Raw genomic sequence first — 14863 nt, 5'->3', positions numbered from 1 at the left:
TGAGATTTCTGCTGACAAGTCTATTCATTTACAACTAGCCTAGATAAAACGCTAATAAACAAAATGTCAAAAAATGTATTCATATGGCTTTCCCCTTTACACTGGGCTTGTTTTTAAAGGGACCATAGAATTAAGCATTAACATCTGGTGAAATTAGGATGCTTGTTCCCCCTAAAGACTAAGTTCTATTTCCGGCTTAAAAACAACTTGTGAAAGAGCTAGATGAAGTATCCTTATTTCTCTGTTCTGTCAGGCATGCACAGATAACTCTGCCAGCTCACTAAATTCAGCCACTGTCCCATCTCCCATCAAAACCAAAAAAGAATACCCATATGGATATATATTATACAATGTTACACTTTCTACAGACTTTCTGTGGTGTCTCACAGGTGTTTTATAGGGGGATTATAGCATTTCATTAGGCTCCACAGATAGGTTGTCATTAGTTCTACAGAATTGAACAAAAAAACTCTTCAGAACCTTATTTTGCTCCCCTATCAGTTTATGTTTTGTTAATGCCTCACTCCCTCCCATTAGACTGGTGTGGAGCAATTATGTCCAAGTGTGTGCTCTTCGGCTGGGATATTCCCAAGGGAGTTCTCCATTTAGCAGATTCCTGCCAGTGAAGTTCAAGTGTAGGAATAGGCAGTGCCACAAAGTAACCACTCCTGAACAAAGATACATCAGAACGTGCCACCATGAACTAAAGAGTCCAGGAGTGAAAGCAGCAAGTGGCTGGCCACTGAGAATGGAGACAAGCTGTTATTAGCTGCACATAAAACACCCAGGTAGAGTGCCAAACTGGAAGCACTCCAGAGAAGACTCTTGTGTGTTTTTCTCATTAATCTTGACCAATGAGAACTTCTGGAGACTGTCCTTTTCTTTGTGTAAGACTACTCATTCAGCCTCTTTAAATAAACACGCAGTCGAGATGCAAGTTGGGAAGCAGTGGTTAGTCTCAGGTAAGATATTCCTTCTCTCCTCATCCCCAGCTCCTTTTAACCTGGAACATATGATCCCCCAGCAACAGCTAGATGTTCTGTGGGCTTTGCATAACACATCTCTCCAACCAAAACTATCACTTGTCCTAATCCAAGTTGCTAAACATTTTTAGAATGACATGGATGGGAAACACAACTTCACTTGCTGGGAATAGAGTTCTGCAGTGAGAATGACTGATATCTTAGTTTTAGAGTGTGTCTTGTGAACCATTCAGGTGAGAGGAAGAAAGAGCAGCCCTGAACATTTCCATCTTGCTTGGACTCTAAATGAGACACCTACAATAGCAAACAAAAAGATACCCTCAGGACACTTTCATGCATTTATTATAAAACAAAGATTAAAACAATTATATGGAAATTAAGGGTAATATGGAATAATATGGACAATTTGTCTTTCTCTCAGTCAAACAGTAGCACGGCCTAGTTCAACAAATAACTTGACAGCTTGAGACACATTGCATGCAAAATGATAAAATGGCTCAGGCTGTGAGGACAGCCTGAATGGCTCGGCTCTGGTAGGTGTGTCTCAGAGGGATCTATGGAAGAGGTCAGACTTCACTATTAACCTTTGGCAGAAAAAAAGACAATAAGCTTTTTTCACAAGTTTTCACAACTACACAGATGAAAATACAGACATTGCCCTTATTCACCAGCTCAGAAACCTAAAGAACCAGCATGGTGAAACTAACAGAGCTTTTCTTCCCCATCATTTTCCACTCTTCTTCTCCTCATTTCTACCCAAAAAGGGCAGCTCCTAAATGATTCTCCTCTTTAGAGAGCTTCAAAATCTGTTGTGATTTTCCTCTAGTTACCACTGCCACACTTACACAAGTAATTTTACTCCTAAAGGAAAGTATGTTAAAATAAAGAAACTCCTCTTTCTAAGAGAGAAATCCTTTTACAGCAGTAGGTCTGGAAACTTTCTGGTTCTGAAATACAGCCTCTCTATTCTGTTGGCATCAAGAGACAGCTTATTATTATCATAATCCAGAACACTTCTCACTACATAAAAGTTAAACTTGGAAGCAACTTCAAAAATACAGTCCCTGGTTTAAGCTCAGATAGGGTTAAGTTTCTTCTTAGTTGCTGGTACAGGGTAGTGATTTGAATTTAGTAGGAAAATAATGTTGATAACACAACCATGTTTTAGTTATTGCTTAATTGTGTTTACCCTAAATCAAGAGTTTTACACTTTCCCATGCTCTGCCAGCAAGCAGGTGCACAAAAAACTTGATAAAAACGCAGCCAGGTGACCTGAACTGGCAAGAGGGATATTCCACACCATAGAACATCATGAGCCCAGTACATCAACTGGGAGTAGCTGGCCAGAAGTTGCTGAACATTGCTGGGGAACAGGCTGGACATCAGTTAGGGAGTGGTGAGCAGTTTCATTGCATGTCCATTTGTCCATCCTTCCATCTCTCCTTCCAGTACAGTTATTACTAGCTTTCTTTCAGTTATTAAACTATTCTTAACCCCAAGGATTACATGGTTTTGGCCCCAGTTCTCCTCCGCACCAAGGCGGGAGGAATGGGCAGTGAGTGAGTGGCTGCATGGTACTTAGTTGCCCGCTGGCATTAAACCATGACAATACACAATTCCTGGTGGGACAGACTCTCTCCAAGTAGATGAGGCTACAGGGAAGAAGAAAGCAATGATATGGAAGTGACAAATTTAGGGCAGCCTTGATGTTCCAAACAGATAACAACAGGGGTTGAGGGAGAGAGGGGAATGATCAATAGCTAGGAAAAAAAAATATCACCAAAACTCATTTTACCCTCAAATTTTATAATTATTCACCTAACCTGTTACTATCACTAGTTTTTCTTTTGGCAATGGTTTTCCACAGCTGGAGATAAAAACATTGATTTAATTTTCATACTATTAGAAATGTAACTAGAAGTAGCTTTGTGCTCTTAGACACAAGAGCTTAGAGTTACAACACCCTTTGAGGTACATTAAAACACAAGGTTTTCATTATTGCCAAATACTATTTATCTCAAAGAAACTTATTGCTTAATTACACTTTTAAAATGTTGAAACAGTAATGATTTTTATTATTATAAATTATATTTTAAAGTTTACGCAAACAATAGAGCAATTTGCCTTCAGAAAAAAGGCACATAAAATTATCTTTATTTTTTTTAATAATACTGTCACAGTTGTCTTGGTGTTAATGGATACACTCGGAGTATGGTGATAGCACCCAAATAAGACAGTAGCACAGTTCGTCCCTTAGTGAGTTTAAATGTGACCTACCCTATTAAAGAATCACAAGGTCCTTTTCTATCCATTTTTTTAAATGTTTTGAATATAAAAATTCATCAGGATTTAGGGGATTAAGAAATCACTGTCCACGAAAAAAGATCTGCAGAAATTTTCATTAGTTCTTTTATGAGTTGGCAGCAAATACTCTAGCTGTGAACTTTTATGAAGCTATAAATATAAAGGACCTTCTGATACTGGTATGATGATAATTCTAAATTTCCTTTTTGCAGCTGGAGTTGATCCCTTGTATTTGGTAAAAAAAAAAATAAAAAGTCTCCCTTTTTGTAATTTAACAGAGAAAGTTGGCTCAACTACTGTATTGCCTTTGAGCACTCTGAGTGGAAGTTCATGAATTAAACCCACATGGCAACACAACCCCCATCACCACCTTTCCCTTAAGGTGGCTATAAAATGTGAGTAGAAAGCCAAGCTGTTTATTTTACTTACAAAATCAAATTCTAAGTAAATGAGTTTCTAGTGGGGTGTATCTTTGTAACCAGCTCCGTTACATCACTAAACTTTTATTAAACTATGCAATAAATACTAAATCAATCATTAAATGTTTAAATTCAATACTAAGGGTGAAAAATAGGAAATGTAAGTAGGCAACCTATTCCATAAAAGACTAGGATGCTTGATCATGGGGAGAGAAAAAACATTCTTTGCTACTGACAGCTTTTTACAAAACTTGATCTCCCAGGGAATTTATTTTTTAGGAATAAAATTTAAGGGATTTTGTCTATGTATTTGAGAATCTCTGTGGTGAGAAGTATTCCTGAGTTACTCTGATAGATTTGTGCTACTCTAGATTTGGTGGAATATTGCCAATATGTTTCTCTTAATTGCCCAATAAACAAGGAAGACTCATTTTCCTCACAGTATCTTGGGAGAAGAACACAATCTGAGACAGAAAGGAACTCACTCTCTTGGCTTCTGAATTTCTAAACAAATACCAGAGAAGCAAAGAAGCAGTCCAGAATAAAAGCCATCCAACAAGAGAAACAGAAATGCTGGCCTACAATTACTGCAGTAGTAGAACAATACTTATTTCTCCTTGCATGGTTTCCTAGGATTCTCAGGAGCTTGACCAGAAAAGAAGTAACCGGGCTGCTCAGATATACACCAAAACTCACTGTGAGATAAGTTGCATTTCTTTGCCTCTCTCCCAAGGCAAACCAAATATCAGCTTAACTAGTGGAAAGTTATCAATCATGCAAAATAAGATCGCCACAATTAGACACCACTCTTAGTATCTGTAAATCTATGAACTGAGATGTCACATCATTATTCACTGACTCTGCTTGGGATTAAGAACTAAGGTCAGCAAGCAAACTCTGCAAAGCCCATACTTTACTGGACCAGACTAATGATGGCCTATGCTCTAAACCTGAAGAGCTTGGCTAGAGTCTTGCACTCAACATCAAACATATTTCAGAGCTGAAATAGTTGCTGTCAGCACCTGTTATTCATGTCCACTGATGGGAAATATAAGGAATTCTGTATGTCCTTTGCCTCCATATATGGTGCATTTTCCTATGATGCAACAGAGTAATGCAGTGTGTTTGCTGATATATCTAAAAGGGAAACAATTTTCAGTCCTGTTTTTTTCCAGTATTATTCTATAATAATCTTGAAATTGATACATAAATCTGTTTTGAAAGAAGCTGTAAGTAGCTGCAGTGATGAGAACAGAGGGTCTCTGTCCCTCCTTCTTTGATTCTATATTACAAAGCAGGTCACAAAAATGAAACATTCGAGATTCTTGTTTGCTATCATTTTAGTAATTGAGAAATGGATCTCAGCTCATGTACACAATTTTTCACAGAACCAAAGAACCGTTTAAGTTGGAAAAGGCCTCTGAGCCTTTTTAACTCCAAACACTGAGTGGTCAACACCTTGCCAACTAGTCCATGGTGCTAAGCACCATGTCCAGTCATTTCTTGAACACCTCCAGGGATGGTGATGCTACCACCTCCCTGGGCAGTCCGTTCCAATGTTTAACAACCCTTTCCATGAAGAAATTCTTCCTGATGTTCAAACTGAACTTTCCCTAGCACAACTTGAGGCCCTGTCCTCTTGTCCCATCACTTGCTACCTCGGAGAAAAATCTGACCCTCACCTGGCTACAATCCCCTTTCAGGCAGTTGTAGAGATGAATAGGTTCCCCCTGAACCTCCTTTTCTCCTGGGCAAGCTCCCCCAGCTGCTCCTCACAGAACCTGTGCTCCAGACCCTTCCCAAGCTCTGCTGACCTTCTCTGGGCTCACTCCAGCCCCTCAAATACCTTCCCTGCAGTCAGGGGCCCAGAACTGGACACAGCACTTGAGGCAGAACCTCACCAGTGCTGAGCAGACTGAGCAGAGGGGAACAAAGACTGCCCCCGGTCCTGCTGGCCACACTTTTCTTGATACAAGACAGAATGACATGGGCTTTCTTCAATTTCAAGTTTCCTTTGGAAAAAATACAGTTCTAAGGTGTCTAAAAGCACATTATGACTGAACAATGGTTTATTAGGTGCTCCCAACAGGTGACTGTAATTAAAAATAAGGTCACATCTAAGGAAAGTAATCCAGGTGAACAAGGGCCTCCATTTGTCTCCTTTACATGGAGATAGTCATGTAAAGTTCAAGAAGTGCACAGATATAACTTAGAAACCTAATTAGGCCATTAGAAGTAAACTCTATTAAAAACCACCCGTAAGCTTTAACGATAAACTGCAGCCATTTCAAATTTAATACTGCACTAGCAAGTAATACTGCCATTGAATAATTCAACATTCTGTAACATAAGGCAAGATGAGAGGAATGAGAAAGCACAATTGCTATTTTCACTATGATGTGCCTTTTTGGGAGGTATAGTATAAACCTCATAGCACTGGCACTAATTATTTTGGCATCTTATTGGCAGTCACAATTAGACAAAATGCAAGAATTTCTAAGAGCAAAATAAGTTCTTGGCTAGATTTCTTCAGCCCAATATACTTCATACTTTTATTTATGGCTAAATTGAAGCTGGATGTCAAATCTGGGTCCCTTAGAACAAAATCTTAATAATTAACTGGCAAAACTGAACATGATCGTTTCTGACACACCTACACTGGTAATTATTGCTTTGAGGCCATTTACTAATGAAATTAATGTATTCATTGCCCTAACAAATTAGCATAACTCATACATAATGCCCCACATTTCAAGACCTTCCTAGAAAAACAACACTTAATACTGCAGAATGAAATGGCAAGGGCATTACATGGAGACAGAATTCACTGAATTACTACATGTTAAAACCAGAATGGCTAAGTGTTAGTTATAAAGTAAAATGTAAACACAATGTGGGTATTGAAACCATTAATAGTGTAGTCAAGAGTATACAATCGATTATTATCTTTGCACTTCAAATAAGCACACATTACAATAGCAGTAACCATGGAATGTAATTAACTGGCTACTTTTAGAGATATGAAGTATGAAAAGGAGGCAGTGCTGAAGCAATTTCTTCTTCCTTCTCAAATTCATAATAAATACAGTGTGCTTTTCCACTCATATTTCCATTCAGATTAATTCAGTGCCTGGAAGTGGCTACAGCAGCCATAGGGTCAAGCAACAGCAAAAGGCAGAATTAAATGCATTACATTTAGAAATTACTAAAACATTAGCACCAATCTACTGCCATTTCTAATTGGTAAGATTCTTTCAGTTATTCCCTGAGTCTTCTATCTCACCATGCAGAACAGAGGCCAGGGAAGCAAACCACCATGTGGCTAGATGCAGTCCCAGCTTGATGGAGGGCAGGGTGGAAAGCACATCTGCTCTGCTGGCTCACCTGGAAGGCTGGGGGCTGCCCTGAGGCCCCCAGGCCACAGACCTAACATGCACTGCCACCGACAGACCACTCGCATCCTGTGACCTGTAGAGTGCTGGTAGGAGGCAGATTTCATAGGAGGAAATATCCCTTTTAAGCAGGAATAATCTCTGTATATACTTCGAATAATAAACTCACTTTGAAGGAGAAGAGGGGGGTAAAATCACAATGGGTTTTCAGAGAGTCATCTATACTCTGCATTGCTCAGAATTCAACCCCTGGCTCAACCAGCAGATGGAAGGCATGAGAGCTAAGGAAAAATTGAACAGGTCTTTCTTCCACATAACTCAGGAGCCAGCCCTAATGACAATTAGAGCAAGGTTACTTTGCTTATGTTCTCTACAAGTGTCTAAAGGTTATTTCCTTCAGAGAAGCACTGAATAGGAGCATATTCTTGGGCCACCCTTTTCTTCCCTCCTACATAGGCATAAATGCAAAGAAAGAGTCTCTTAGCAGATCCTCAGTTGCATCAGTACCTATTGCTACAAAGGAAAGAAAAAAAATGTCCAAAGGGAATATGGAAATATTACGGAATAATCACCTCAAGCAAGAAGTTTCCCTGGAATCCCATTCATATGTGTTTGGCTCCTGCCCACAAGCATTAAGTTTTACATCTTTATTAATGTTTTTATTCTAATCAACGTAATTTAGATTTTCTCATTATCCATACAAATGCCTGATCTTTTTCAACCCTCTTAAATTCCACCCCTCCAACCCTCCACTCCCATATTTTGTGCCAATGAGTTCTATATGCTAATTAAAAGTTGCATAAAATTTCTTTTGACCAGTTCTCTATCTCTTGCTTATCAAGTCATTCTCTTTCCCAAAAATTCCTCTCCATTTGAGACTTCCTTATTTAGCAACTTTCCCCACTTTGAATTACAAATCCAAGTCTCTCCAACAGTAGTCTTTCTTTGACGATATCGACATTTCTTCTATTTTATATTTTTTCATTATTTCTTTTTAAAATAGAAAATAAACACAAGATAGTGTAAGAGATTATTCTAGCCCATTGAATTTGGTTTAGACACTGCAAACATCCCAAAAGCACATTTTAGAACACTTAGAGTCCAGCAGTAGATACCCAGTGTTGAATCACAAAGGTTATTATGCTCTCTCACACACAGACATGTAACCTAATTATACTCTGGCTATCACTAAGTATAGATAGAAGATAGATACCTTGAGGCAATTAATGTATGACTGAGAGCTCTCCATTTGTGCCTGTCTGAAGACCTGATCTTCAGCCCAATCTTGTGAATTGTCAAGAAACAGCTTCTTTGAACTTTGGCCTGTTGACACGCAAAGCCATTTATAAATGGGTAAATGCTACCTCATTAATACTTCTCACAGCCACACAGGCAGGGAACAATTTTCATTTACACTACCTTTTTTTACACCTTTACACTCAAACAGTCAGTCTCTATGTACTTCTGACTGTTATATAAAGCCACAGTAACAGTGAGCAACATGAACAAAAATCAGGTCTTCACCATTTCATTAAGCAGGCAGCAAGTAGTATAAGGCTACCTTCTATTTCTCGTGAGTTTTCGTCTAATTAAAAAAAAAAACAAACAACTCCACACCAAAAAACTTACACAAACATTAGATATTCTAAAATATTTTATAACACTGCACAAGAACAGCAGTTCCCAGTCAAGTTACTGTATACCTTTTCACTGAGAAATAGTACGTGGTTGGACCACAGAAATCTACACCCCATCGTCATGGCTGGTCTCTTCTATGGCATTTATAGCCCTAGACTGAAGTACTCCCACATCTGATTTCCTTGTCCAGGTAACAATTATGTACTGCAACATTGCATTAGTATCAACTGTTTGAGTCACATTTATGTGGTGAAGGTCAGTCCTCTTTCATCCCCAGGCACTCAGTTCACCCGCTTTTTGCTTTAGGTCTCTCAATGGTGCATAGGTTTTATTTTTGGCAGCATGCCTACTTTTAGTTAATTCCTTTGTCTGACATGTTGTTACTTCTCTCAAATGTGCCTCTGCAACCTTTCTTCCTCCAGGTTAGCTGTAATTTCTGTCCTATCATTTACTACTGGATACAGAGTTACCTTTGTATTGCTGATATTCCCAGCAGATGTCTTTGTCTGACCCAAGTGCTCCTCACCACCTGTCGCCTTGCTTCCAGGTTTGGCTATAAATAATCCTCCCCCTTGCTGGTTTGACTATTAATAATCCCCTCCCCACCCTATTGGGTTTTGGAGTCAGCTGGTTCCAATTTAGACAAGGTGGAGCTTCCCTTTCCTTCACAGAGTTAGCATTCCTTCTCTTCATTGTGTTACCCACACAGAAATGCTATCACTGCACAAACTCACAAGTATAGAAATGTATTGGTAGGTCCCTAAGTCAAGTCTTTTGCCTGTTCATCTACATTTTCATTCTAGCACTTCTCACATGTCAAAGTTACAGTACCAATATGTACAAGAGACACCGGGCTGTGCTTATGGTCAAGCTGACCTCTGCTTACCTTGCTTTCCACAGGAGGCCCAACAGGTCTACTTTGTGGACAAGTCCTACAGGGCACCCTCAGCTACCTACCTTGTGCCTATGTGACCTGGCAGGTCACAGGGCTGTAGTTCTCATCCGCCTCCATCTGTTCTAGACCACAGAGCCTCTGTATGTGCCACAGTCAGTGTCTGGACATGAAGGCAGATGGGTGCCCTTCTTAGAAATTACCCCAATATAGCTTTCCAGAGACTCCCTGAAGCAGGGTTTGTTGAGGATATCTAAATTATGTGGACAGGTATCCATGATCTTGTGAGTTCTTGTGACTGTAGGTTTCTCTCAGCACAGATGTTTTGCAGTTTTACTCAATGAGCTGCAGTTAGGTCCTGACAAACATCTGTCTGAGGTATCCAGAAACTCTTCCCCTGAAGCTCATTTATCTGGCGCTCAAGGAAACTGCTTTCTCTTCAGAACTTCTCATATAAGACCTGACATTTTAATACACATTTTGCACATTTCAGAAGCAAAGAAATGCATTAAACTCATCTCAGAAGTTTGCTTGTGTACTGTACTGAGGAACATGGTACCTTGATGTACCTTTACTTGCTTGCCTTTTAAAAAAAAATAAGATTCAGGAATTCTTTAGTCAGACTAGGTTTGCCAGTGTAAAGTTAAGAGGAAGGCAGTCCACATACCAGCAGCCAGGATTTAAGAGGCTGTCTATTGGCAATTGCTATAGGAAGAAGGGAGAGAGGAAAACCAAACAAGAAACATCCCATCCCACCCAGCCCTGCAAAAAAACCCCAAAACCATAAAACAAAAACCAACCAAAAAAAGACTACAAAAACCAGAACAAACAAAAACAAAAAACCCCTATAACAACGAGAAAAAAAAACCCAAACAAACAAAAAACCCCAACTGAAACAAAACACCTCCCCCCTCCCCCAAAAAGCACCTAGGAGAAGTTAAATCCAATTGAAAGAGGCACATGATTTTTCTTAATGGATTATCTTCAATAGTTTTGGCACACCACTTCTCTAGGGAGTCTATTTCACATTCCTCTTCTCAGTAGGTAGCTGTACCAAGTAATAAATGCTGCTTCTCAAGGTTTTGGCTCAAGAATGTCCTACAGAGGATGAGGCAGAAAACAGGCAGCACCAGAATCTGACTTGAGAAAATATTCTATGTTTATGGCATCCTCGGGAAAAGCAATGACTGCAGCAGTAGTAGTAGGCCACCTGCAGCAAGATAAGCAGTCAGTGAGAATTAAAGAGGAAAGAAAATGCTGACTGATTTTCTCAAAGACATTGAAGACTTGACTGGAGCCAGAAAAAAAGTGATGGATTTGCTGGGGTGTCTTTCACACATCTTCTGTAAAAATTTAGAGTAAAAGCAGAGATTATGGAGTACAGAAAAGAGCTGGTGAGAGAAAGCATAGTAAAATCTTGAGAAGATGCAGATGTCTGTATGCATTTATTGGCATTATGCCATTTTATATGTAGGGAAGACCTGTATTTGTGCCATGTATTATGCAGCCTAGACAGAGCATTGCATGATGGGGTTAATGTGGAGGGTGCCAAATGGCGCAGTGATGTCCCTACATGCAACTGGAGGCACTGGTGCAGCATTGCTGGAGTAACTGTGTGTGACCTTCAAGGCTGTACATACAAGTCTTGCCTGCAAAACCCGTGAGAACTTTTCCTGCTATGATTATAGATTTTACTAAGTTAGACTCTCACAAAGTTATATAACCCTATGTGGTAGCTAATGAAGTGCTGGATGTAAGAAAAATAACTGCAATGTTATTTTGCCCCTGGTATGCTTTGCCTTATAAGGATTAAACCTAGAGCTGATTCACTTGTGTTCTGTGATCTCTATCATGCTGCAATAATAATACTTAGCACTTTACAGCACTTCTCACTTATAAAAAGTGCTTTATAAACATTATCTAATTATTAATCTTCACAACAGTCCTGTGATACAGATATACAGGTCAATTTGATGTCCTCTTTTAATAAACTACTAGTACTTTAGTAAATTGAAAAGTATAGAGCACATTAAAATCACTTAAGAGAAACAAAAGTTAGTGAAAAAAAATCACAATTCTCCCTATAACATTCTAGGGACTGTCAGTGATCACCACCTCAGAGGTCCACAGAGAAAATATTTCAATTATCTACTTGAGACTCATTGTTTTTCTGGTGATAACATGAATAACACAAAAGCAGAGAAACTCTACCAAAACAACTGAAGTTCTTGATCATGACCACAATATACTAAATTCTACACAAGCAAAACACAGTACTCCTCACCCTACAATGTTGGGGATCTAGGTATGACACCGAGGGGTAAGAGATGGGGAATGGGAGGAAATCAGTACAGTTAAAAAGCAATCATCCCTGCTCATACTGCATCTGCCTACAGAAACCTATGCAGAGCTACTCTAGATCAGTATACTCCTTATCTCATTAGTACCCTGTAGCTCTCCCTGGTGATACATCTCAAACGTTAGTGTTTATGATCAAAGACAAGAGTTTGGCATTTGGTTAAACACATCATGCAACCAGTCCCATACTAGCTACTGTGAAGAACATTAACTCTACCCGAGCTATAACCAGTACATTTGCATAATTGCAAAGTGAGTTTTCCACAACACCACTGTTTTCTACAATGTGAGGCGTGGACTTGTCTGTGGGATAAATAATGCAGGGCAGAAGGCTGCTGTCCAAGGATGAGATGGGCTGCCCCATGCATTGCTGACATTCAGAGCTATGTAATGAGTGAGGAAGGTAGAGGAAACAAAAGAAAAAAAAAAAGACAATTTTCTACTTCAGGTAATTATAAAGTTTCCTCAAATAGTTTGGAGTCTACATCTAGTTTTTTTCATATAAGTCTATGAGATACAGGACAAGTTTCCTAAAGCCAAGCTTTTTACTCAAGGTCATCTATCAACTTATGTTCCTCAGGTGCTCAATGCCTGACTTGAACCCTGGGGTCTGCCTTGCTTGAAGTGCTGATCACTCATAAATGCAGCTGAAATTAAAGGGAACTGTGCTTTCAGCTTACTACCCAATGTTAAATATTGTGGAAAAGATAGAAGCAGGATGTCTCAAACTAGATTCCCAAATTAGTAGGTGCTTTCAACTTGGATTTACTCTGCCTGTCACCATCTGTCAAATGAGGACAATAATCTCTCCTCATTTCATGGAGGTGTTGTGAAAATAACTTCATTAATGGTTCCTGAAGCACTGTAGTGTTGAGTGCTATGCAGAAACCTAGGAGGAAATTAATAGTTGTCTCTGGAGCAAGTTCTGAAAAACATGCAATAAAAAGGGCCTGAAGGCACACATGTAACTGAAGAAAAAGTAAAATATTGGATTTTATATACTTGAACTGCTCAATGAGTGAGTGCTGTACTTGGATTATCCAGCAGATTTCATCCTGATTTTAAACTCATAATCTCAGCCTTTATTTTTATTACCATGTTTCTAAAAATTTGGATCTATCCAGCTCCCCACAAATACCATAGCGCAGAATTCTACTGAGAAGCCTGTGACTCAGTAGCATCACTAGGAACATTTAGAGTCGCTCTACAGATCTTAATCATTTCAGCTCATGAAATAAGGCAACAATAGCCTCTTTCTCAACAGACACTAGTACTTAAAGGAAAGATCACACTTTAACAAGAGATTTTGATGGTATACTGAAACAGCAAAAGAAAGGTGCAATTCAGGGGAGAAAATGTGCTCAAAATTTTACACAGAACAATACATATTCACTTCCTCTCCAGAAATAACCAAACCATTTTGATCAGTCTTTCCAAATGTTTTGCCCCAAGAGGAGGCCCAATGTGGATGTTATCAACCCAAATATTTAAAGTTTGAGAAGAAATGAATTTAAAATTCCTGTTTACAGTAATTTATAAATGAGGATTTTCAGTTAATCTTTATGACAGTCAATATTCTCTGCCCTATCTAGAATACACATGCTCATACTGTTCTACACAGTCTTTTGCTTGCTGTGCAAGCATCTCTCCTAGCACATCTTCAGTACTGAGAGGGTTTTGCTATTTATGATTTTTATTATACACTCTATCTGTTTCTAGGGAAGAATACTCTTCTAGGGAAGAATATTATTCCTTAGCTTCCCTTAAATAATATACAGATTACTAATCACTGTGGCACCCAGGAAAGATATGTCAGGTAAAGTAAACATTCTGAAAAGAATGAACCCTTAAGCTATCCCTGCCAAATACTCTTACCTGGAACTGTCACAATGATTGTGGTGCAACCAAAGAAGGAGCCTTTGATGACTGAGGAGTTATCTGAATGAAACAGGTTGGTGAGTAGAAAAAAGCCTACTGCCAGTTAGTCTAAAGCAATGCCATTTAATAAAAATGATAGAACCACAGGGCTGCTGGTCTTTACTATAACAGTGAGGCCATCAAATGCATTTCTAAAAACGTGACTCAGAAAAAACTATTGTCTGCTTTACTTCCACTTGTTTAATTTGCTTTAAAAGTACCAAAGCAATGGCTGGTTTTGTGCGGAACAACATTTGGCTCATATGGTTTATAAGGGGCTGGAGCTAAAACTAGAACTGCAGCTCCCCCAACACCAACACAGAAAAACGGACATCCAGTGCCCTACAACCAGACTTTATAAAACAGGTGCGTGGAACAGCATTTACTGTTAAAGGGGTAAAAAAAAAAAAAATCCCAAACATTATGTTACTTGCAACATGAAAGAGGATGCAACCTTTTTTCAGTGTGCTGAAACAATCTGGTTTAGGTGTGCTAAGGCAGAAACCACTTGTTCTTTGAAGTTGTTAAGAATGGTTCTTATGTGTATATCAAGCCCAACTTCTTGCATCTCCTTCCTACCCTAGTGCTGGCTACTCAATCTAGAAAGCAATCTCCCCAAAATTTAAATTAATATTTGCAATGTCCTTTCCATACTTTCACTTTTTCTTCCCTAGCTATCTTACTTTATCTTTACTTCTCCTGTATTTTGATACCAAATCCCGTTGTCTAAGTAACAATTCTGATGCCCTGAAACCCATCATGCAATGCCATGTAAGGATCAAAAGAGGACTTGGTTTAAATTCCTGGAAGTGTGAACAGATCAGATATACTGGCATGCAGCCTATGACAGCATTTAGGAGGCCAACACCCCATCTCCTCCAGAGTCCCCACAGATCTCACACTGTACACACAGCCCATAGGGAAATTAGAGAGAACAGAGGCAGTTTCAGGGACAGCAAA

General features: G+C 39.1%; 1 long non-coding RNA gene across 4 annotated transcripts in view; it reads right to left on the bottom strand.

The window, feature by feature from the left end:
• Positions 1 to 670: 670 nt before the first annotated feature.
• Positions 671 to 14863, bottom strand: part of LOC132077124 (uncharacterized) — a 36977-nt gene continuing 22784 nt past the window's right edge. The window contains exons 3-4 of one of the 4 annotated variants that reach the window (XR_009419001.1): positions 13862 to 13924; positions 10593 to 10838 (exon numbers count right to left, since the gene is read on the bottom strand). This is a non-coding gene — a long non-coding RNA (uncharacterized LOC132077124). Of the gene's footprint in view, positions 1278 to 1309; positions 1568 to 10592; positions 10839 to 13861; positions 13925 to 14863 lie in introns of those variants that run through there. The other 3 variants (XR_009419003.1, XR_009419002.1, XR_009419004.1) reach the window with 3 other exon arrangements.

The sequence above is a fragment of the Ammospiza nelsoni genome, chromosome 9, assembly GCF_027579445.1.
Source record: "Ammospiza nelsoni isolate bAmmNel1 chromosome 9, bAmmNel1.pri, whole genome shotgun sequence".
NCBI classification, from domain to species: Eukaryota; Metazoa; Chordata; class Aves; order Passeriformes; family Passerellidae; genus Ammospiza; species Ammospiza nelsoni.
The sequence above is the reverse complement of the archived record's forward strand: the minus strand, read 5'-3'. Positions and strand labels throughout refer to the sequence as shown.